The sequence below is a fragment of the Canis aureus genome, chromosome 2 (genome assembly GCF_053574225.1).
Source record: "Canis aureus isolate CA01 chromosome 2, VMU_Caureus_v.1.0, whole genome shotgun sequence".
NCBI classification, from domain to species: domain Eukaryota; kingdom Metazoa; phylum Chordata; class Mammalia; order Carnivora; family Canidae; genus Canis; species Canis aureus.
In genome coordinates, this window is record NC_135612.1 from 5,823,656 (window position 1) to 5,849,519 (window position 25,864).

The window sequence follows — 25,864 nt, forward strand, 5'->3', positions numbered from 1 at the left end:
TATGGCTAAGAATAAAGAAGTGTGTAAAGTGATTAACTTAGTTGAGAATTTTCCAGAGATGCAGAAAGATAGTAGCCTTTAGATGAAAAAAGCACATAGAATAGGATAATTAAATAAATCCAAGTTTATAAACTGCAGTGGAACTCCAGGGGGTAAAGGGTGGAAGATATCCTAAAGGCAACAACAGAGGGAGGGAAAAAAAAAAATTCAGAGGGAAGGGAAAAAATATCTGCAAATGAACAATACTTTTAAAAATATTTTTTTATTTATTCATGAGAGACACACAGAGAGAGGTAGAGACACAGGCAGAGGGAGAAGCAGGCTGCCTGCAGGGAGCCCAGTGTGAGTGAGACTCAATCCCAGGACTCCGGGGTCACGACCTGGGCTGAAGGCAGATGCTCAACCACTGAGTCACCCAGGAGACCCCAAATGAACAATAACTTGATTAAGAGCTTTAAAGTAAAACTAAAAAAGCATTAGTGACTAGTTGAGAGGTGAAAATTAAACAAGATATAGCTAAAAGAATAGATTAAGATAATATAAAAGGTATAAAGAGAGTAATTTTAGTGTTTTAAAGACTGATTTTCGCAGCAGAATCAACTTGCTGATCAAACTGAGAATTTGCCATGTTGTAGGTATCCATTTTAGAAAATTAAAGTTAACCTTAAAAAGGATCAGATTAGAATATAAAGAACATAGGGAATAAAGAATGACATGATCACTCCAATTAAAAGCAATAAATGATTGAGGAAATAAAAACCTAGCACATAGAATACAAAATAAGATAGTGGACAGAAGTAAACATGCATCAGTAATGATAATAAACTGTCTACACATAACAGTTAATGCCAAAAATATTCAGAATGAGCAAACACTTAAAATTATTACAATGTGATGTTTATAAATGTGATTAAAATGTAATATCTCAGAAATTTTCAAAATACAGAGATAGAGACTATATATTAAGTTTTAAAAACTTTTGTATAAGTATGTCTGTTATAGACATTTCTGAGGAAAAATTATAGATATGAACAGTATTGGTACTTTTTTATTTTTATTTTATACCTATAGCTCTCTTAAGTCATATAGTATGTTGTCAAAAATATCAATGAATCAATTAAAAAACAACAAACAATTCTTTAGGAAGAATCTTTAAGTAACCTGACCTATATACAATATACATATGTATTAGTTAGATGAGGTCACAAAGGTGAGATCCACATCATGGGATTAGTAGCCTTTCAATAAGAGAAAGGAGAAAGATCTCTCTCTGTTTTCACCTATAAAAGAAAAATCCTGTGAGGACATACTGACAAGGCAGCCATCTGCAAGCCAGCAAAAGAGCCCTCACAGGGAAAGTCAGCTGGCACTTCTATCTTGGGTTTCCAGTTTCCAGAACGGTAAGAAATAAATTTCAGTGGGGTAAGCCACTCACTCTATGTTGTTTTCTTATAATAACTCAAGCAAATTAATACAAGCAGGTGTTAGATTATTTGGGAATAGTATAAGCAACTAACTTCCAATGAAAAGAAAACTCAGATGTAACAAAGATTCCTAGAGGTACAAAAATTACCAAAATGGAGTCAAGAAAAAAAAATACTGATAAAAACTGTAATACTCAGATTTTTGTGGGAGAGTTCTAAAAAATTTTGAAGGAAGACAAGTTCTTTCTTATAAAGACAGTTTCACAAAACAGGAAAAAGAAAGGAATCAATATTTGGCAAGTACAGTAACAAAATATAAATTATAGTATTTAATATAATATTAAAGTAAAAACCTATGAGGTATTTCAGAATAATAATATGTGCTAGAACTTTATAGGCACTATAATAACATTTATTTTAATACATATACAAATATTGAACAATAAAAATTTTTTGAAGGAGATACATTCTACATGCATATATAGGTAGATAATATATTAACAATGTCAGTTCTCCCCAGAATGAATCTATAAATTCTTTGCAATCATTTTTTTTTAATTTTTTATTTATTTATGATAGTCACACAGAGAGAGAGAGAGAGAGAGGCAGAGACATAGGCAGAGGGAGAAGCAGGCTCCATGCACCGGGAGCCCAATGTGGGATTCGATTCCGGGTCTCCAGGATCACGCCCTGGGCCAAAGGCAGGCGCTAAACCGCTGCGCCACCCAGGGATTCAATTCTTTGCAATCCTACTCAAATTCTAGTAGGATTCTTTTCAAAGCTAGAGAATCTGATCCAGAAGTTTATATGGATGAGTGAAAAGTCAAACACCAAAAAACAATTCTGAAGAAGAAAACTAACTATATTTGTGTGGGAAGCCGAGAGAGGCTCTCCTGGTCTGCCTAATATTTTGACTTAGTGTAAAAATTTAATAACTGCAATCAAATGCTGTTTGTAAAGGGATTTAAGAATTGAATATAACTAAGAGCTCAGAAGGAGATCCAAATCATATAAAAACTTGATATGTGACAGAAGTAGTACTGTGATTTTATGAGGTATGGGTATAATGGAAATACAGTCAATACCTGTCACTGGTACCTTTGCAGCACATATGAGTAAATGGTTCCTATTTTACATAGCACCCCAAAACAAATTCCAGATGAATTAATGAAAGAAGTTTGAAAAGCAAAACTTTAAAACATTTAAAAATCAGCATATATGTAACCAACCAAATATGAGTTTATGATATCAAAATGTCTCCCATATTACATAAAAGATAAGCAATCTAAAAAAACATTGGAAATTCATATAAGCAGTTCATAAAAATGGATGATCAATATGTATATGAAAATAGAATTCTTTAGTTATGAAGTGTAATCCACTTTTGTATAAAGTTATGTTTCCATGGTCATGCAATTGCTGCAAGCCTGAGACCACACTTCGACCAACAACGCCTAAAGAATCTCCCTATGTGCAAAAGGATGCCTGTAATTCCTGTGGGCAGTTGATAAATTGGAAGCTTCATAAAAAGTAGATCATAGAAATAAAGTCTTCTGCAGTCATACATTGAAATACTGTCTAGTTATTAAACCAAATTTAAGTGTAACAAGCAGAATACATTTGGAAAAATTAATGTCGCTTTTTAAATGTTGCAACAAAAACCTTACACTATAATAGCATATCCAATTAGAACATACCCATTATCCTTTAAATGTGGTTATGTGTGAATGATTATTTACATAACACGTAAATAATTCAAATGAATTATATATATCAAAATAAGCATAATGTTTTCCGCTCTGATTGGAAGAAGGAATGTGGGATGAGTGGAGTAGGTTTTACCTATAGTTCTCCATATGTGTGCTGTTTTAAAGATTTTATTTATTTATTTATTTATTTATTTATTTATTTATTTAAGAAAGGGAGTGCTGGCGTGGTGGTGGGGAGGAGGGCAGGGAGAGGTCCCAAAGGCGGAGCCCCACATGGGGCTTGGTCCCACGACTCTGAGATTACAACCTGAGCCAAAACCAAGAGCTGGATGCTCAATCAACTGAACACTCCCCTGCATGTGTTTAGTAACAAAAGGTACAATAAAATATTAGTTTTCAATCATTACAATAGTGAAGTTTTAAAAATGTAGACGTTAAGTACATAGTACATTATTTCCTGTAGGTGTGAAACATTTCCTAATTAAAAGTTTAAAATATATTACCCTTATCAATAACAATTTCTCAATAGAAAACAGATCTATATTATCAAAATGATTTTTTTAATGTGATGACATTCCCTTATATATTATCTAATTGTCATTCTGTGATCAATTGAAATTCAAATCAAAACCATTCCTAAAACATAGCTGTGATAGGAAGCACAACTCAAAACCACAGTGAGATATCACCTAATACCTGTCAGAAAGATAGAATCAAAACGACAAGAAATAATGGTGTTGGTGAGGATGTGGAGAAAAACGAACCCTCGCACACTGTGCTAGGAATGTGAATTAGTACAGCCACAGTGGAAGACAGTAGAGAGGTTCCTCAAAAACCTAAAAAAAGAAATTCTACATGATACAGTAATTCCACTGTTGGGTATTTGCCCACAGAAAATGAAAACACCAATTTGCTAATTTGAAAAGACAAATGTACCCCTACATTTATTGCAGCATTACTTACAATAGCCAAGGTATGAAGGCAATCTTTGTGTGCATAGATAGATAAATGAACAAAGAATATGTGAGATATATATATAGAGAGAGAGACTATTACTCAGCTCTAAAAAAGATGAGTTTTTGCCATTTATGAACACATGGATGTACATAGAGGGTATTATGCTAAGTAAGCTAAGTCCGGCAGAGAAAAACAGGTATATAATTTCACCTCCATTTGGAATCTAAAAAACAATTGAGCAAACAAAAAGCAGAATCAGATCTACAGATACAGAGAAGAAACTGAGGGCCGGCAAAACAGGTGAAGGGAAGTGGGGGATAAGAGTTCCAGGTATGGAATGAATAAACTATGGGGATAAAAGGAGAGCATAAGGAATATAGTCGGTGGTACTGTAACAGTGTTGTGTGGCGACAGATGGTAGCTACACTCATGGTGTGCACAACAGAATGTATACACTGGTTGAGTCACTGTGTTGTACACCTGAGATTAATGCAGGATCGTGAGTCAACTATACTCAAATTTTTAACATAGATAAATAAGTAAATACAGCAGGGGGGTGGTGAGAGACTTCTACTGTTTGGGTTAAGCTGAGGAGCTGAGCATGCAAATGAAGAAATACACAGTATTTTCCTCTAAACTAAATGTGGTGAGTCAAAGGAGAAACAGCTATGATGGTGGGTTTTAAGGGTCATCTTGACTGGGCTTTGCTGCCCCCCCCATTAATCAATCAAACACTCATCTTACTATTACTGTTCTGGAGCTGTGGTTTATGTCTACAATCACCCAACTTTAAGGAAAGGAGATTATCCTCACTAATGTGAGTGGGCCCCATCTAGTCCCTCAAAGGCTTTTAGAGCCAAAGTGAGGTTTTCCTCAGAAAGATGAAATTCTCCCTCAAGACCACATGTGACATTAGCGTCTGAGAGCTGCTACCCTGAGGGAATGTTGCACAGATCCCCAACTGGCCCCACAACTGTGCAAGCCAGTGCTTCCAAATAAATTGTTTATGTGTGTCTGGGTGTCTTCTATTGTTCTGTTTCTTCAGAGACGGGCTGATACAATTGCAAATGGTGCTTCCTAAAGGAATTCACAAGTATTGTTTAAGTTCACTTTAAACAGTTTGGTGTGAGAGTGTGTGCACACATGTACATGTGCAGATTTGCATTTTGTGTGTTTTAGAGACTTTATGCTGATTTTTTTTTTTAGTTTTTAGTTTTTATTTCTTCTGTAGTTTCTTGTCTGTAGAAAACTGTAGGCTACTGATGTGACATTATCCCTCACTTCTTTGCCAACGAAATCACAATTTTTTCAGGTCTATACCCCTAAGAAAGTTACTCCATGCCCAACTACAGGGTAAATCTTATAAATCTGAGCCTATTGTAATATTATTTCTCTTTCCAATGATTGATCAAAGGTTGTGCATAGGACAAATTTCTGGGCGTTGATATGCAATGATAGGTCTACTGGAAGGTCTACAGGAAAACTGGAAGAGGTGGTTCCTTTTCTCCTTCTCCATGTTGCGATGTCAGATGGAATGCCTGGAATTGCAACCATCATTCAACTATGACGGGAGCTCATCTGAATTAAATATGCCTTTTGGTATATTTCACAGTTTCTTCCTTTTTCGCTAATCTAGGCTAGATTTTTCTGTAACTTATAGCTTAAGTCATCCTAACATATATACTTTCATATTTTTTTCTTTAGAAATTGTAACAAAATATGTAATGCCAACTACCAAGTCCACTGCATTTCAACTAACAGGGTAATTTAAGACTTGAACATTAAACACTAGAATATTACAGTACATTCAGTGAAACCTAATATCTTGGAAGAGACTCTTCAAAGACCCAGTTTGAGTGAATTCAACTAATGACACTTAATTGCAGATTTTTTTGGCTGGTTTCGGTCAATTGAAGGCATTATTAATGTGGAGTGCAAATGGATCTAAATTCAAAAAAGCATTCATTCCAATTCTATTCTCATAATACTAATAGAGTATAGACCAATCTTTGTTAACTACTGAAAATACTTCTCAACCACATCTGATTAATTGGGTAGACTGATAGAAATCTCTATTTGAAGAGCAGAATATTGCCTTATCAGATTGCTCACCTTTGATTCTTTTTCCAAATTAGAAGCATTTACAGAAGAATTACCTGAGAGGCTATACCACTAATAACCACTCATTTTCTTTTATATACTGCCTGAAATAGGAATGTTAACTGTTTATAACACACACATTTAAATTTCTTTAGTAGAGAGAGAAAGAGAGCATGAGCAGGGGGAGGGGCAGAGGGAGAAGCAGACTCCCCACTGAGCAGGGAGCCCAGCCCAGGGCGGATCCCAGGACCTTGGGATCATGACCTGAGCTGAAGGCAGATGCTTAACCAACTGAGCCACCCAGGCACCCCATGTTTTGTATTTTTTTAATGAAAATAGAATATAATGCAGTCTTTCTCTTGCTGTGGATCTGAATTAATTATTAAAATGACAAAAATGGCAACAACAACCAAAGTAACTCTTTAATCTCAAACTTTGTTTAAATACCAACAATTCCCAGAGATCTCTATGAATCATGCCCGTCTTAATTCACCTAATTATTGCATATATTTGGCAAACTATGTATTTTCAATACTCAATACTTTCAACTGCTTGTATTTCAGTCTGGTGGGTAGGATATTCTATATCTCACCTATAAGGTTTGCCTTTTTTTTTTTTTTTTTAGGTGTGCTACTTAGATAATACAGAAGTTGACTTGATTCAATAGTCTAACAACAATATAAAGGAATGAATCACTGGAAGTCAGAGTTCATTCAGAACTTCCCCACTGATGGGGCTACATCATAGGAGATCAGGCTCTTTCACTGGGGAGCAATAAAATGTCATTGGTTTTTCATATTATCTCTTATGTCATGTTACCCAGAAAGGAGTCCTATATAATCTCCTACCTACGTGAGAGTGGGCATGGGCAGGGATGGATCAGTTTTAGCCTGGTTCTCAGGATGTAGGGGGCCAGGGTTCTCACCACTCAATTTGTCTATTTATACCAAATCTTTTCACAGCACTCCCAATCTCCACACTCTGCTCTGCCTTCCATCTCTGGTGGAATGAGAGAGGCCGGTTTCCTGACTACAGATCTAGGAGAGGTGACCCAACTTGCCCTCGAATTTGTGATACAAACTTCTAGCTAATCTTTCCATATTCAACCAATCCCTACATCATGGCCTTCAGCAATACCAGGAATCTCAAGTTCCTGAGGATGTGTTTGGCTTTCTGACCTTCATGGTCTTGCTTCTTCTTAGAATTTCTCTCTCTACCCTGCCATATTTGGTTAGACTTAGATGGTCTTCAGTCTGCAATGTAACTTACCACGTGTCCTCCATTTGTCCAATTTCTGGTCAATGGTTGTCTAAAATTCTGTTCTCATCGTCTTTGTGGTTTTATAGCTTTCTAATAGTTGCATCGTTATTTTGTGAAGTATCAGAATGGAGTAAAAATAAATGCAATGTATCAATCTTTCATATAAAAATACAGGTACTCTATAAAATGGCATTGTCATATTGCCAAGCAGTCTTACATTTGCATTATGTGTTCTTCTGTGCTTTAGGATGATTATAAAAAAGAAAGATGAATTAGATACATGTAAAATTTATAGCATTTGGCATTTCGCAGGGCTAATTTTAATTATATGTTTACCAATTTACTTAGTGAGGTGTATTTGATCTTTTTCAAATCTTAAAAATATTAAATTATATATTAAAATTAAAAAAAAACAATGTAACTGATGACATTAGTATTGAATAAACACAGCCAGTAACATAAAAACCGCATTTTGCCACTCTAATAAATCAGAATTTAGAAACTTCCCTTTACCACACACAGGCAGTAAGCTTTTATACTAGATCTGTTTCAAAAACTGATAAAATGCGCCTGCAAAATTTACAATCTTCTCTTCATGATTTACTAATACTGATACTAGTACGAGACATCACAATCTCTGCAAACTGTAAACGAAAACTGGAATGCTGTAAATATAATGAATATTCACAGGTTTTAATATTACAATAAACACATAATTTGATCAGAAGACAAAAAAATCTTTGGCATAAAGTACCCAGGAAAAACTAAGACTTTCTTATATATTACTTCCTAGTCCTCCTGAACCAAAGGGATCTGTAAGACTATTACAAAACAATGCCTCCTTATTTCAACACCAAAATTCGGAATAGTGTTTTATGCCTACATTATGACCTAAGTATGCGATGATAATTACTGGGCACTTTCAGAGAATTTCAGCCTGGGTAGTTTTAGTCTTATCCTATGCAACATGATAGACTTCAGTAACCCTTTGTGTGTGAATAGAGGAACTTCTGGCAGCATAACAAATCACAGCTTGTGACTCAGAATAGGTTTTTCATAATACATGCAATTGAGAATCATTATTCAAATGCTAATATCCCATAATAATCATCATGACTTATGGTATTACACATTTTTCTTCAGCAGTTTTTATTGGGATGTTCAACTAAAAGTCTCATCTTTAGTTTGCCATTTAAAGTTGGGCATAGGAAAGAATGGCTCTTAGAGTATATGTCAAGATTTCATAATGTTAAATATATTGACTGCATTGAGCCATAGTTGGGTGTTGTAAACTTTTGTTCCTGAGTTAATCAGGTTGCTATGTTCTTGAAGGGGCTGTAGTTCATTATTTTTAAGCAGGATAGGTTACACGTTAATTCAAATATGTCTGATGAACTGACAGGAGAGGTAGAGACAAATGAACTGAAACTTGTATTTTTTATTATAACATGTTTATACCCTCAAACCTGTAGTATAACAACAGAGAAGTCAGCATCTTGTTTATGCCAAACAGTAATTCCCTGGACAGAGATAGCTTCATAGGCTTGTATCTGAGAGTCACAGAAAAAGAACTATGGAGACAAAACTGGCTATTTTTTTTTTGTCTTTCTTCCAGAGTAGCTATTTTCTTGTTTTAGATAAGTGATCAGGGGCTATAGGTCTACCTTCCTTGACCCTAGCTTGCAGAATATGAGATGTGGTTTCACAGGGGTTGAGAGACAATTTTCCATGTGTCTCACATGGCTGGATGTCTTGTGAACAGAAGCACTGATTGTGTTCTGGACTATCTTTCGTATGTGGTGAGCAGCCTTGAAAGACAGACACAGTGTCACCCTTTGGAGCGAAGAGCAAATTTGCTTATATCCTTGGAAGCTCGACATAATTTCACTCTCTGGATAGTTTGCTTGATATTTTCTGGAGCAAAAGACAGACATGCTTGCTGTCCATAGTAATCCACTGCATGTACAGATATCATTTTGTCTTTTTTACATTTCCCTGAGGAATTTGGGCTTGAGGAAACAGCACAAGAAAATGCTGTACTCTGACTACTATTATTACTGTGAGTGATAAACCATTCTTTGTCTCTGACTGAGATGTCTTGTGTCTTCTGTCAGTGTTCATTAAACTATCATAGATTAGCTAGCTTATTAGCTTACAAGTCAGGTAAAATCTCAGAAACTACAGTTTTCACAGAAGAAAGCCTCCTATTTCTTTGCTGCAAAATCCCCCACTCACATTTTCTCAATTTCTTACATGATTTCACTAAGTATCTTGCCTTCACTTACTACTTCACTCTTTTGGAAATATTAAAGGGATCTTGTTTAATTTTGGAAAATGTACAATTTCTGAAGATACATAATCTTTTAATTTAAGACAGCACTAACTTTAGGAAAGATAGTTTTGGGTAAAAATTATAATCATAAAACACTGATTCCACAAAAAAATTAATTGCAGGTGGCTTTTCAAGTGTGTGCTCAGAATTTATTTTTACGTCTTTTTTTCTTTGACCTTAAAACCATTTGGTGTCAAAAGTGCATTACCACCCAGTGCTAGAATTCACACTCTCTCCATAGGAACATTTGAGTATGAAGCACTACAGGTCAACCCCATTTCAACATGGTTTTTGTCAGCTCTACAGATCTAGTCAAATTCTAGCCTGCCTCATCACAGGAATTCTATTTCAGATTTATACATCCTAAAGGGACATTCATGGCAGTGTGAAATGATCTTCTTTTTGTTTCTAATAGAATTAAAGGCATTTAAAAATCTGCTACGAATGCAAGTGACACTAATTTGATTGCTAATTCTGATACGTGCTTTGGTGCATATTCATGTTTATTACTTGCATTTAATGACTGCAGATGGGTGGAAAAGTCACACAAGTCGGTGTCTTTCTCTCTTGGGAGCTAGCAAATGAAACTCTGATATCTAGCCTTGGGTATTAATATCTGGTAAATAACTTTGGCTTATATTCTAATTTGAATTAATTATTTTCATTATAAATTGTGATTTCTATAATATTAAAATAAAGTTTCAAACTTTGGAAGTTATACAAAATAAACTATCATAGAGGCCAATACTACTCATAATTTATGAAACTATGATTTTCCCATTTACTGTATAGGCAATTATAAGAAGTATATGCCTATATCTATATAGGGGAATGGACCCTACGGTGCTGTCAATATTGCTGTATATGCTTTTCAAAGTAACAAAAATAACCTGGACACTCATTTGTGGGCAAATGATATACTACAGAGTTGGTTTTAAAGTCTTTAAACCATCTTTTTTTGTCAAATTTTAGATATATATTTCTTTGAAGGATTATAGGCAATGCTGTGTAATTTCTACATTTTAGAGTTAAGGAAACTAAGGATAGAGAATTATGGTTTCAGAGTTCATAAGGACATAACAGGGGAGCTAATATTAAAATTCTGATTCAGAGTACTATAGCAATGGCATCAAAATTACCACAAAATTACCATATATACACACACACACGTACTATATATGGTTTATATATACTTTAAATATATCATATATACTTTAAATATATCACATATCTCACACGCACACACATACACCCATACTACTTGGACCCATTTCAGGAAATTCTGTAATAGCAAAGCTAGAATCAGCGTCAGATGCTTCTGATGCACGGCTAGATTTGGAAACACTGCTCTACCTGACATTGCCTCCTTCAAGAGAGGAACTTATTCACAAGTAGATCTCAACAAAAGAGAACGGACTTCAAAGGGAAATGAATGGAACCAAGAAAGCAACGCCATAGGGAAGACTTTGAATGAGGTGTGCACTTTGTTGACGGTCATCTTTGTGAGCAATCTAACATACACTGAAAAGTTTCCGAAGAATCTAGACATTTGTTGTATCAGGCTCATAGTCATCTGCTTCACTCAACAATTATATTTTGGAGCATATATTGTCAGTAGAGATACGGCAATGAATCAAAATGTTGAGTATATATATATACTCAATATCTAGTAGGGGATATTTTAAAATAGTTTTACTAATAAATATATCATTATAGTTTTACTAGTAAATTTATCATTATAAGAGATATTCTAAAGGGCAGATGAAAGTAGAAAGCAAAATAGAACTCAGAGTTCATAAGAATATGTTGATGACCTAAGGTCTAGATGGTGAGTAGGAGAGCTAACAAAGTTTTTGAAAAAGTTCTTGTGAAGGAAGTATTCTTGTCATAGTCAAGGAACAAGAGAAGTTGATTGGAAATAGTGTGAATGAATATGTTATGATTAAGGCGGGAAAACACAAGTGGGATGGTTATCCACAGAAAAGGGGCTGAGAGGAACAACAGAAAAGAAGTTAAGTACCATTTATTTATTTAGAGCATGTGCATTGAGCTTTGAGGATGTACTGGATACTTTGATCAATATTCTAAAATATAAAATAATTAAAACAGCTCACCTTCTAGTTTAGGTTGGATATGCATTTGAAATAAATTTGTGAACATAACTATAAGAACAACTTTTTTTTATAATTGGGTTTGATTGTTTGTTAAAATTATTAAATGGCTTTCAAAGAAAAGTACATAATCCGGCAGTATACAAAAGGCACTAAAACTTCAGCACACAACCTTTTTCTGGGTTGCCATCGAGGAGCTTTTTGTCCGTAAGCATTCAGCATCCTGTGTATCGGTTAGCACATACTAGCAAGAGAATGACAAGTTCTGGTTAAATTAAATGGGGAATTGCTTACAAGGAGGATGGCAAAGAGAGGTTCTATTAAACTTACATTTCCAGACACTTGTATTACTAACAATACAGCTACAGTTTACTGGGTTCAATTATCATTGCAAATTGGCAAACAGCACTTGCCAGCCTTCTAATCATTCAATATATTCTTTCATGTTCAAGCAGAGCTGACAGTTTAGTTGAATAGTTAATGTCAAAAATTTCTTCAATTATATTCACCCATACATACAGAGTAGTTCGATGGCAAACAGGAAAAAAAGAAGAAAAAAACCCACAAAGTTTTGCATCTCTGTTTCCTATTTTTCAAATAGTTAAGATGAGTGGTAGATTGCCTATGTTGCTGGCTGAAATTCAGAAATATGAATTTAGGTAAAATTCTCTAACTGGACCTGTTTTCTTCCTAGTGCTAAAGTATGCAGGTTATAGCGAGATTTTCACATATTGCTCAAATTTGTAGGGCTTATTCCCTGGACGATTTATCAAAGGTCAAGATTATACTTTTGCCAATAAAAACAATAAAACTACATTTTATGTACTTTGTAGACTCCTACTCCATACTTTACAGACAAGACCTTCATAATTCTCTCTACAGAGATTATAAAGTGTTGCACAATTTTTTTCTTTCTCCTTGACTAATCTTTCATCTTGTCTTTCCTCAAGTGAAACACATTTATTTTTTAATAAGTCATTGATATTGCTTGACATTCTATTGAATTATATGATCCTGACAGAATTTATTTATTTATTTATTTATTTATTTATTTATTTATTTTAAAGATTTATTTATTCATTTATTTATGATAGACATAGAGAGAGAGAGAGAGGCAGAGACACAAGAGGAGGGAGAAGCAGGCTCCATGCCGGGAGCCTGACGTGGGACTCGATCCCAGGGCTCCAGGATCGCGCCCTGGGCCAAAGGCAGGCACTTAACCACTGAGCCACCCAGGGATCCCTCCCAACAGAATTTAATTCAAACTATAGTTTTGATCTTTCCACTGCAGGTTAGAGGCAATTCACAGCAGAGGAGAAGCAAGTTATGTTAATAGATCACAAGTACAATCACCAAAAAATGACTCTGGAGGAAAATAGTTTTCACATCTTATGTTGGGGGCAGGTCTCTTGTATATCCCCTTCAGCTTGACAGAGATTTTGTATTTTTCTTTTTCCTGAAGTAAATGCCAAGTGGGTAGGAAGGGTTTCTAACTTGCATCTTTTATTTGGGGAACTGTTCTGTAATACCCCTCTTGCTGTGTGACTTGAACTCATCATTGAGTGCCCTTCCTGGAATGCATCTTTATACAGGTTTAAATGTGTAGTTTTACAGACTAAGGGTCTCTGGGAGGGAGATGGATGGGGGGACGGGGTGACTGGGTGATGGGCATGAAGGAGGGCACCTGATGTAATGAGCACTGGGTGTTATTGCAAATGATGAATCACTAAATTCTACCCCTGAAACTAATAATACTCTACATGTCAATGAAATTGAATTTAAATAAAACCTTTTATAAAAAAATGCACTTTTAATTAGTTACATGAATTTTTTGGCTCATTTTATCTAAGATATTACCAAATATAAATAGAATTTAAGTATCTCTATCTAAAACCTGAAGCAATTAGATACTGATTTTTTTTTCCTCCTGCAATTTGCCAACTCTTTTTGGGTGAAAACATGCCATCTAATGAATTAAATACACTTTCTAACCTGCTGATTCATTTTTCAAGGTTAGAGGTGAAGGCTCAATGATTTCCACCACAGTTAATATAAACATTGACCTGATCAAATGCAGAGATCCCTGTATGCCATTAAATGGCCACAGATTTATCACTTCTGCCAAGGTTTTGCTCCTGGCATCTGATTAAAAAGCATAGGCCAATGTCTGCTTTTATCTACTTAGTTTGATCTCCTATTTGGATCTCTTCACGGGCACTGTATTTATGATGCTTTGCTGTTGAGATGCTTTCTAGCATTTATTGTCTTGGTTTTTCTTTCAGTGGTGGGCCAGTTCAACTGCATGGTATGCTTCCCTAGACCAAGATAATCCACATGGTCACCCAACCATCCTGAGCGTGATTATAATGCTGTGGTATAATAGGGAGGAGAGCAATCACCAATGACCTACAATTTGCCAAGGTGGTATAGAATGCTAATAAAATGCACCATAGGCAAAGAAAATGCATCAAGTGAGCCAGAGTTTATTATTGAAATCTCTGCAAGGCATTAAAGTTTTGGTTTAAATGATGATGTCATCTAGAAGAATAGACTTCTGGGGAAGTTAATGGAACGGAGTCCTTATTCCTGGGTTGTTCAAACCTATATGGGCCCTCCTCTCACTACAGCATTATTAAAACAAATGACTTTTGCTTCCTAATGACCAGGCTGAATTTATACCTCCCTTAAATAAAGGAGAAAAGATTGATATGCCAAGAAGACAGGATCTTTGGGTATAAATGATAGCATATTATGCTAATGTATTAATATTATAATTTTTGATAGGAGAGAGAGAAAATCGTAGGGAGTTATTGCTAAATACCAGGTAGACAGATTGTTTCCTTCTATAGCCACCAAAACTATGCATTAAATATTCTCTGTATTATGTAGCTCTGTGCCATTGACCTAATTTCACTTTTTTGTGTGATTTTGGTATTTAATCACTATATCTTTATGATTAATGTCCATATTCTATTGCAGATGACTCAACAATTACAAGAAAATGACCGTAGATATAAAATTATTATTTAATACTCACTTATCTTGAATTCCTTACAAGAAACTGTATTATGCACCTATAACATGAGAAGAATGGAGAAATGAGCTCTATAACAAATAAGCAATATTTTGGGATCTTCTGTTTGTACACTGTTTTGAAATACTTATTCATTATCTCTTTCTATGAACATTTGAATTTGCAGTTGCTAGGTGCAAAAGTCCTGTTAAAATTACTTAATGAAGAGCATGGTGAATTGATTATATATGCTATCATATGGAATATGTTCTCTTGTATAATGAGATATAATTATGCTACTTTTTACATTACTGTGTTGGTCTATATGTGTATACAATACATAATTAGTAACGTGTGCACTAATAAAATAGAGTCTGGGCAATGGTCCCTCCTCCTTCGGCTACTTTCAGTTTTACCCAGTCTTTCAAAGTACATGGGCCCAGCTGGAAACAGTGCACTTATTTAAAGTCAGTGAAAGGAAATGGACAGTTTTGTGGTGTCATTTGAGAGATTTTCATCTTATTGAAGACAGAAATGACCTCAATACCTGTTCTCATAGTGTAAGAAAAATAAAAGTATCAAGTAATATAGGATAGTGAGAACAGATAACATTTCCTCTTTGTGAATGGGTGGATAGATAGATATAGATGTAAAAGTCTATGTAGACATATATATAATTATAGTTAGTTTAAAGTCTCATTGCCAGGCACCTGGGTGGCTCAGTGGTTGACTGTCTGCCTTTGGCTTAGGTCATGATCCCAAGGTCCTGGGATTGAGTTCTGCATCAGGCTCTCCTGTCTCTGTGTCCCTCATAGATAAATAAATAAAATCTTTAAAAAAAATAAAGTCTCATTGCCTATGATTCTCAATGGCATTATCTTACTATCAAATAATTAGATAATTTTCTTTTAGATTTATTTTAGAATTCATCCCATGAGTCTTCCACATTCTATTAGGGAACACTGATAATTTATAATTAACTACCAAGGATATATTTAAGGCAAAAAGATTAATAAGACTGAAAAGCAATAGAGGCATATGATATGCAAATAAAAATAGGAATATTATGAATTATTATAATACAGGCTTTTATTTTAGCTAAAGCATTTCTTGTTTCAGGCAAACACTGAGATGCGTAAGATTAGTAAAGACTCATCTAATTTGCCTTGAGTTTGAATTAAGAAGTTAATATCTTAAAGGAGCATTTCAGTGGATAAGATTTCCCAGGTCATGTTTTCCTAATCCCCATTCTTCCTGGGGTAACCACTTTTCACATCACATACTAATTTCACACTTGGGACAGTCCTTTGTAATATCAGACCTGAATGTGATTGTTATATTTCAGAGCTCCTGGAATAAAGAAGGAATTGTACTTTGTCCCTGCCACAATATAACCTTTGATAATTAGTTAAATCCTAAATTTCACTCTATTTTTATTATTATATTTAGCCTGCTAATTTATCTTTGCTCTCTATGTATTTTACCCGTAACTGAATATTAGAGCTAAATCATATAAGAATAACAATAGGTAAACATATGTATTCAAAAAGACAATAAGACATATGGGTAAATTGGAGTGGTAGAAATAATTATTGTTTCCATCTTTGGGAAAGCTAGATGCCTCTACTTTGTGTTTTCACAAAATAGAAATAAAATGCCTAGCTACTGGTCACTGGGGAGAACTCTGAAAAATCTAATAATTGAAATGTACATGTTCTAGGCTAAGAAACTAAATATTATGTTATTGTCAACCATGTATATTGCTTCAGAGACAAATATCTACAAGTACTGTTCCTTCTTTGTTTGACATGCAGTGTGGCCAGACAATGAGAAATAGTTTTCTTTCTCATTTTTACACTTTGTAGACTCTTATTTTCTTGTGAAGATGTTTTTCTATTTCTCTTGATGAGGCAGTTACAAGACAGACATCAACTTCACCTCATTTCAGAAGAACCACCGTAGAAACAGTGCAGAATGTGGTGTATGATCCTGAACAAGTCCTCGCTTTGGGAAGCATGCTAATGTTGGATTGCTATACCCCTAACTATGGTCCCAATTAGATAAAAGGGCAATGCCATAACTCTGTTGGTGGGAGTAAAGTTCTAGCTATAAGGTATGAACATCTGCATTGCTGGTCAACCTGGGAAATAATAGATCTTGCATAATTTGGACAGCAGAGTCATTAGCAATGTTCGTTTCAAATCTAGACATATATATGTGTGTGTGTGTATATATATATGTAGTTTCACCAACATAATCATGCAAAAAATATTAACTGTGGTCTTGTCACCAACAATAAAATGTATTAACTGAGAAGAATTTTCATCACTACCATCAACAACATCATTATTTTATCATTACTGTCATCATTGCACTCATTCTGTAGCAAGAAATCTCTGCAGTGGGGCTGGGAGTTTTTTAATCTGTAATGGGTACCTACTTATGTTCCTTAAAGGAGTTTAACTACTATTTAACTTAGTGTTCATCTTTCAAGTTTCAGTTTCCATAGCTACATAGTACGGGCTAAGAAATCAATACCTGGGAGGATTCTGATGCAGGTGGTCAATCATCACTCTTTAAGAAATACTGCAGGGACGCCTAGGTGGCTCAGTTGGTTAAATGTCTGCCTTTGACTCAGGTCATGACCCCAGGGCCCTGGGACAGAGGCCCAGGTTGGGCTCCCTGCTCAAAAGGGAGCCTGTTTCTCTCTCTCCCTCTGCCCTGCCCCCTCACATGTGTTCTCTTTCATAAATAAATAAATAAATAAATAAATAAATAAATAAATAATAAATAAATAACTTAAAAAATATTGGAATGAGTTGTGGGGCAACTGAGTCAGTCCTTCCTTCCTTCCTTCCTTCCTCTCCCTGCTCTTGAATTCTGGATGAGAGATATATGAGCCACCCCAGTGGGAAGCTGAGGATAATTGGTATCAGTTCTCTAGAGGAGGCTTGGAACTGTGTTGGAGATGTTACAAGCAGTGTTGTGTGTCCGTGGCATATCACAGAAGGCACATTCAGTTGCAATTTGATGTTGACATCTATATTGTGCCTTCATTTTGTGATCCTTTTGGGAAAGGCTGATACTAGTTTGGTTTGGGGAAACTTAGTCTGGGATCTGGTAGAGTAGTAAATGTAAAGTCAAAGCTTGAAACCCATATGCCAATAAAAGTTCACAAGTGGCCAAAGGATTAATGAGAGATTAGGAAGTAATAATAGGATAGGCTAAGTGGGTACTTTGTTGGGATCTTTCTTTAGTTCAGAAGAAAGATAAGAACATTGTGATGAGGATGAATAAAAAGAGAAACAGGATGGAGCAGAGTGGTGACTTTCTACAACCATTACCATAAATGATAATAGCAGTTCTTCACTATTTTAAAGTTTATATACATTCTAATATTTATAGGTATGTACAGTTTATACTATATTTACACATACTTTGTCTCATTTTCACAGAACCTTCATGAGATAGGCGTGGCTGGAGTTGCCCACTAATTTTTTTAATGAAAAAATTGAAAACTAAATTGTTTCCTCTGCTTTCCTTCTTAGTCTTAAAACATCTTAGTTTTCCTCCAGAGGCAAGGTAGATGTTAATACAGAAAAAGTCCTGGAGTTATAGCCCTATAGTGAGAACGCATATCTAAAGCCTGTGAAGCCAATTCATTCGATCAAAAGATTGATACACAACATTTGTAAAGTAAATTTTGCAGAAGGAAAGCTTGTTTAGCACAGCCAGCTAAATTGAAATATAACAATATTTTCATTTTTAAGTCTATGGAGAACAATTATAGTATCTGAGGAACGAAAATGGTGATGAGAGAGTTAATATTGACTTCAATAACTCTAAACAGAATATGGGTTTGCAGCATCAAAGTACTTGTGTCCAAGCTTAGTAATAAACTTCTAGCCTTAAAACTGTTCTTTGGCTTGCTTGTTATAGCCATTTTTTTTTCATTTAGCCTTATTATTGGGTAATAAATGATATGAATGTGAATGTGAAATTGTCTTAGGCTGTAAAGTTGCACCAGATATTATGTGAACCTAGAAGAAATTTCATATACTACTAAGAGTATACTATCTCTTTTCTTTCTATAATGCCACAAATGATTTCAATGAAAATGAGTCACAGTACCCAAGAAGAACTAGATATTGAACTTTATAAAAGTACAAGCAGAGCTCACCGACAGGCAGTTCATCATGCTTCTACATTTAGGTATTAATTTCAATTTCAATCTTCCTGTAAAACAAAAAGGAAGAATTTTTTATTATGGAGTAATGGCCCTGCTGAAATGACATAAATTATAGTTGAAGACATTAAAGTTACACACTAAAGGCTACTTCCCACTCCTTTACCCCATGGATTTCTTTCCAGCACAGTCTGGATTGCTTCTAAAAATAACCTAGATTTTTACCAAACCAGGCTCTCTGCTTTCTATACAGAACTGCCACAATGTCCTTAGACAAAAATTGTCAGAAAGAATTGTTGTTATTTGGCCTCACTTCATGGGATACCACATTGAGCATATCCTTGAACCCTCTCACACTGACGTCATTATTATCTATGACATCATTATTATCTATGAATGTGAAAGCTGCTGATGTCCTACTTTGACAACCAAGGACAAAGTCAAATCACAGATAAAATTATTAATTAGACAAGTAAAATGTTTTATTTCTTCTGTCTCTTCTTGTTTTTCTTCTCCCCCATTATACTTCCTAGATTTCATCTATGTTCAGAGTTCCTTGAACACCACTACATATTTTATTAAGTATAAATGATATCTTAAGATCTATTTTAGCTGAAGGTGTTACAATTCTGAATACAGCAATGTGGTTTTCTTCCAGGAGCTCTTGGTAATGTTGAGGGACAGCAAAAGCTAGACAATTATGAAACAAAGTCAATGAGCATAGAGTGCTTTGATTTGGGGCATCGTAAGCAAGTCTTACAGTTCATGGAAGCAAGTTCCTAGAATAAGTAACATGGAAGTTGAGGCTTAAAGATGAGTTAGGGAATACAAATTCTCTGGAGGTTAAGAATAGCAAAACTGGAGGATGCAGGCCTGGCAAAGTTTCAAATTGAAGGGATAATATGGATGTTTTAGGCATTGCAAACAATTCTATTTTAATATCACTTTAAACATTTTCAGCATTAAAGATATAAAAGTGATATATAAAAATTAAATAGTCCAAATTAATTTAGAAGAGAAAATAAGTGTCCCAAAGACAGAAATCATCCACCACAAAAGGTTTCTGTATCATTCTACATGAACAAATTTGCAGATTTGATATATCAATGGGTAGAAATGTATCTTATTCTTTTAAACAGATAATATTTCTATTAGACATATTTATTAAATTGTTCCCAAAGTTAGTTTTTACTTGCTTATAAAACCAATGCTGTAACTAATATCAGTGGATATGAAAATGAGTGATCTACCCACAGAACTTAATTTCAACTTTAATAGATATTGCCAAAGCTTTTTCAAACTGTTTATTCCAATTTAGTGTGAGAGTATCTGCTTCCAGGCTATTCTAAAATTAATGATACTTAGCTTGAAAACTATAAAATTGCACACTTAATACATTTTCAATGGTTGAATTAGTTATTTCATAACATTCAATTTAATAGTATAATATTTATATTTACAAAATTTCAAGTGAATCAATTTTTAAATTTCTGTAGTAAAGATAAATAAAAATATTTCCAAGACAGTTTGTCTACATACCTTTCATATCCTTTGAATGTTTTTTTTAAATCAATTGTTTCCCTTTCTCTTATTAGGTTGCTTATTTTTATGATTTATATGAATAATTTATGGAAATCATTACTACCATAAATGTTGCCATTTTTTCCTGGATTTTATTATACTTTGTTCAGAGTGAATTTTATATAGAACTTGTAAAAAAATTTATAAAGAAAATAGTTAGTCTGGAATTTTATTTCAGATTTGGAAGTCCCTTACTCTCCAAGATCATGTGTGTGCATGTGCATGCACAAATCCATTATATTTCTGTAGTACTTTTATGTTTTCATTCTTTTAAATTTAGAATATTGATCCATTTGATCAATTGAACATTTTTTTGTTCTAATAGGTAAGAGAATGATTCAATCTCATTTATTTCATAAAATTTAGAAAGTTACCACAACATCATTGAATAAACAATACATTTTTTCTGCAGTGATATCAACAGCAAGTTGAAAAAAAAAATGTATCTACTAGTGTTTTTATTCCTCTTGGTTTTCTGTTATGATCTCCTGATCTTTTTGTCTGTTTATCCCTGTGACCACACTAAGTCATTTTAATAAATGTTTGTTTAATATTAATTTTGGAAAATTACCCAGGAAAACCTCTCTACATGGTTTTCTCTGATAATTTTTACATATCTATTTTTCTTCACAGAGCCAAGTTTTTATAAGTTGCACATTTGCATTTACAAACAAAAAAATCTGTTATTTTTGAGGAGACTTCTATCTATATACACATATGTGTACAGAGGGAGAATGGATATCTTTGTGATACTGATGCTTTGAATCCAAAACAATCATGTTTTTTTTTCATTGATGTAAATCTCCATTTAGATGCTCCAGTAAAATGTCAAACATTTTACATAATTCTCTCAACACTTAAAAAAAAAAACATTGGGGCGCCTGCATGGCTAAGCATCTGCCTTCACCTCAGGTCATGATGTCAGGGTCCTGGGATCGCATCCTGCGTTTGGTTCCCTGGTCAGGGGAGGCCTGCTTCTCCTTCTCCCTCTGCCCCTCACCCTGCTGGTGCTCTCTCTCTCTGTCAAATAAATAAAAACTTTAAAAAAAATCATCAAAATTCTACATACATTAGCTTAGAAAAACACAAAGCAACAAGGGCAATACCAAGAATAGCAGCGAAGACCACTGTCTCCTACCTCATACACTTGCCAGCAGTTTCAGGCTTCAGAGGCAAACATTTGTATTTCTAAGCATTTCTTCTGTTGGTTTTTGGTTGTTATCTCCATAGTCTGTCTTTATTTCTCAGTTAATCAAACTTTTAATAGTTCTTCCAGATATCAAAGACAGTGGCTTACACTAAGTGAAATATATTTTCTAAACTCCTTTTACCATTTATATCATTATCTTTATGTCAGTTCTCAGTAACTCTATAACTGAATAGTAGAATTCAAACATCATTTCTTGTGTCTCTGAATGAAGAAATCGATACCCCTGTCTTTCCTCCTTCTTCTGCTGCCTGTATACCTCTATTAACTATAAAATAACCTTGTATCATCAGATTCATAACATTTTCATTCTGTTTCACAATCATTGAAACTGCAGTATTTTGTTTAGACATTGATTCAGAAAATTAGAAATAAAATAATAAGGGGTGTTAATAATATAACTTGAAGAAGCCAAAACCCATCCAGAATTGAAAGAGAGAAGAAAACCAGCCCAGACTCAAAAGAGAAAAAGTCTTATAAAAGTTATAAAACGCTCTAGCGACACCTTACTAAGTGACTACTTCTTTCGTACCAACGATGCCCAGACGTATTTTCATTTATGACTGTAGATATCCAATTGCTAAATTGCCCTTAATTCACAATAGCACCCAATTCCTAGTTAATTTCCACTTCTTCTAATCCACTTTGGGAAGTGCAGGATTCGAAATGGATCATCCTTCTTTTAGACCTTCTTCAAAAATGTTCAGCAGAGGGGCACCTCGGTGGCTCAGTGGTTGAGCATCTGCCTTCAGCTCAAGTCATGAGCCTGGGGAGGTTGGGCTCCCCACAGGGAGCCTGCTTCTCCCTCTGCCTATGTCTCTGCCTCTCTCTGTGTTTCTCATGAATAAATACTAATAAAAAAAAAAAAGGTTCAGCAGAAACTTCACTTTGCAAAAATTGTTTCCCTCCTCTTTTAGTTGAGTAACATTTCAGGGATCGCTCTTCCCTTTGGTTGAGTGATATTCTTCAGTTCCTCCTTGAAAGATAATAAGTCTGATCCTGTATGACTGCTAGCTGGTTTTTGATAGTCTTTGACTGATTAAACTTTAACAGTTTGGAAATTTTAACAAGATTTGTTTGAAACTCAGAGCTGTGGACCAGGACCCCTGACTAGATAACAATGATATGATTAAGGTTGACTTTGAACTTGGGCTTTCATAGCTTCACTGAGATTTTCTATGTTAGTTTTATTTGTTTCTCAGGGTGTGTGTGTGTGTGTGTGTGTGTGTGTGTGTGTGTTTAAAGGTTTATTTATTTATTTGAGAGAGGGAGGGCATGTGTGCAGGAGCAGGAGGAGGAGCAGAAGGAGAGGGAAAGAGAATCCCCAAGTGGACTCACTGCTGAGCACAGACACTGCCCTCAAGGGGCATGATCCCAGGACCCTGAGCCAAAACCAAAAGTCAGACACTTAACTGACTGACTGAGCCACCCAGGTGCCCCTCAGGATGTATATTTTGATCATACTTTGGTGTCCTCTTGTGAATTTTGGCCTTTAAGGTTTTAATTGCCTGTATTTTCTTTCATATGCCTTATATGTTATCTCGTAGAGGGCGTCTATAGGAAAGGACTGGCTTATCATGATAAGCTTACTTTTAACTGGTCCAGGAGTGGAGTTCAGGAAGTCTCTACAGTCAGGCACCCTGTGGAAAAATTTGCTCTAAGTCACCTTTTTAAAACCTTATAAGGACTCTCCTCTGTGCTGCTTTGTTTAGCTCAGGATTTTGTCAGAACCTTGTTATGGCTTTTTTTTTTTTTTCAAAAACTAGATTGTACAGACAGAAAGTTATATAACAATCATTCTTACCCACTATACATTTCTCTTTGGGTCATCTCACGCAGCCTGCCTAGCCAGTGGGGATGGAAGCTCATTTCTCTCAGGTATGCCTACTACTATGTGAATTCACTGGCTTATGTCTCCAAATGCAACCCAACTAAGGACAGTTTGGCATCACTATGGCCACAGGAGTTTGGGAAAATTTTAGGATTGGACAAGATTTTTCATTTATGGGGTGCCTTAAAATAGAAAGACAATGGAAAATGTGTCTGCATTGGTATGATGGAGCTTCTAGAGGCAATTAAAACTCTAAAACTACTTTCCTCAAAGACTTCTGGCAAAAGTGTGGTGGGTTGAATTGTTCCCCTAGATAAGATATCCTCAAGTCTTAACCCCCAATATCTATGAATGTGGTCTCATTTGGGGATAGTCTTTGCAGATGTAATCAAGTTAAGGTGAGTTCATACTGTGCCCTAAACCCAACGGCCAGTGTGTTTATAATGAAAGGAGGGGGATGTTTGTACACAGAAACACTGAAAAGAGTCACAGAGGGAAGAGACCACGGGAAGACAGAGGCAACAACTGGAGCGAGGCAGCTACAGAGCCTCGCAACGCCCAGGATCATTGGCAACCACCGCAAATTAGAAGGAAGAAAGGGTTCTTCCTTACATGCTCCTGCTGACAGCCTGATTTTTGAATTCTAGCTTCCAGAAGTTTGACAGAAATTTCTGTTATTTTAAGCTGCGTGGTTTGTGGTAATGTTACAGAACCCCTAGGAAACTGATACAAAAGACAAATACAGAAAGAAGAGAAACTTGAGACTGCTTCTTTTAAGGATCCTTCTAAATTCTACTCCCCTTGCCTTTATCTTTGCCTTTCTCCAACTCTTACCTTTCTTGACTTGTCAATAATTCCCTCTCCTTTTCCCAGACTTTGTGGGCCATGCCCAGTGCCCACAGACGCTTTGCCTTTTCCTCCTTCGATTACACCTGTAAAATCCATGCAATCACAGTTTGTATTATACCTGTCTAAAGCCAAAACATCTCTCACCACTTTTTTCTTTTTCTCTTTTTTTCTCCTCACTCAGGAAATTTAAAAGGTAAATTGATCAGAAAAAAGCAATCTTTTTGTCATTATGGAACACTCTAGGAATATCTAGTTCAGATAAGCAGTTAAAAATGTGTAAGAAAAAGTTAATTAACTGTGATTCTTTTGCTTTAAGAAATGTGAACAAGTAAATTTAAATAATAGCTTTTGTTACTATAGTTACAAGATAAGAAGAAAAGGCTTTGGTTCAAGATAAAAGAAGAGCCTTCAAAAATGATTTAAAGATTCTTTAAAATTTAGTTCATGAGGATCAGATTTGTAAATTGTATTTTTTGAAGTTTATGTAGTATTTCAGATAAATAGATAAAACTTTAAACTAATTGAAATGAGTCCATAATCTTATTTTAAAGATAACTCTACATCTTCTAAGAAGATGTATATGGCTTAGTATATGAAATAACATTCTTGTTTAAAAAAGGCTAAATCTAAACTTCTTGTGATTCAAAGTTTCTAAATATATTATCATTCTTTCTAAAAGTTTTTTAAAATTACAATCTAGAAAATAATATTTAGCTCTATGATAGTATGATGATGGGTGTCTTTTTAAAGGTCTTTTAAAGAAACCTTTGTTAAGGTATAAACCACATGCAATAAACTGTACATATTTAAAGCATGCAGTTTGATTCGCTTGCATAGAGGTATACACTCATGAAATCATCACACTAACATGATGAAAAACATATTCACTCTCTCCAAAAATTTTCTTAACTCCTTCGCTAGTCTCTCCCTCTTAACCTCTCTATGCACCATCCCCACCTTCTCCAGGAAACTTCTGGTTTGCTACCTGTCACTATAGATTTAGTTTGCATTTTCTAGAATTTTATAAAAGTGGAATTTTGCAATATGTACTCTCTTTGGTCTGAATTTTGTCACTCTGCATAATTACTGTTATGTAATTATGTTATACTGTATATGGATATTTTATTTCTTTTCTATTGCTGAATAGTATACCATTATATGGGTGGATATTACGCAGTTTGTGCATTGGCTTTAATGGCAATGAAATGGTCAACTCTCTCAGGTGTCCTTGGAAACTTTGCCTATAAACTGATATCTAGATATTCAGTATGTCTCAAAATATCTCCCCTAATATTAGGCTTCGC

The 25,864-nt window shown here is 34.9% G+C and overlaps 1 long non-coding RNA gene across 5 annotated transcripts in view; it reads right to left on the bottom strand.

Moving 5' to 3' along the window:
* The window catches only part of LOC144290039 (uncharacterized), a 96,413-nt gene that overhangs the window by 53,269 nt on the left and 17,280 nt on the right, over positions 1-25,864 (bottom strand). For 2 of the 5 annotated variants that reach the window (XR_013357911.1, XR_013357912.1), the window contains exons 2-3: positions 19,087-19,142; positions 14,931-14,967 (exon numbers count right to left, since the gene is read on the bottom strand). This is a non-coding gene — a long non-coding RNA (uncharacterized LOC144290039). Of the gene's footprint in view, positions 1-14,930; positions 14,968-19,086; positions 19,143-24,545; positions 24,644-25,864 lie in introns of all 5 variants that reach the window. The other 3 variants (XR_013357910.1, XR_013357914.1, XR_013357917.1) reach the window with 2 other exon arrangements.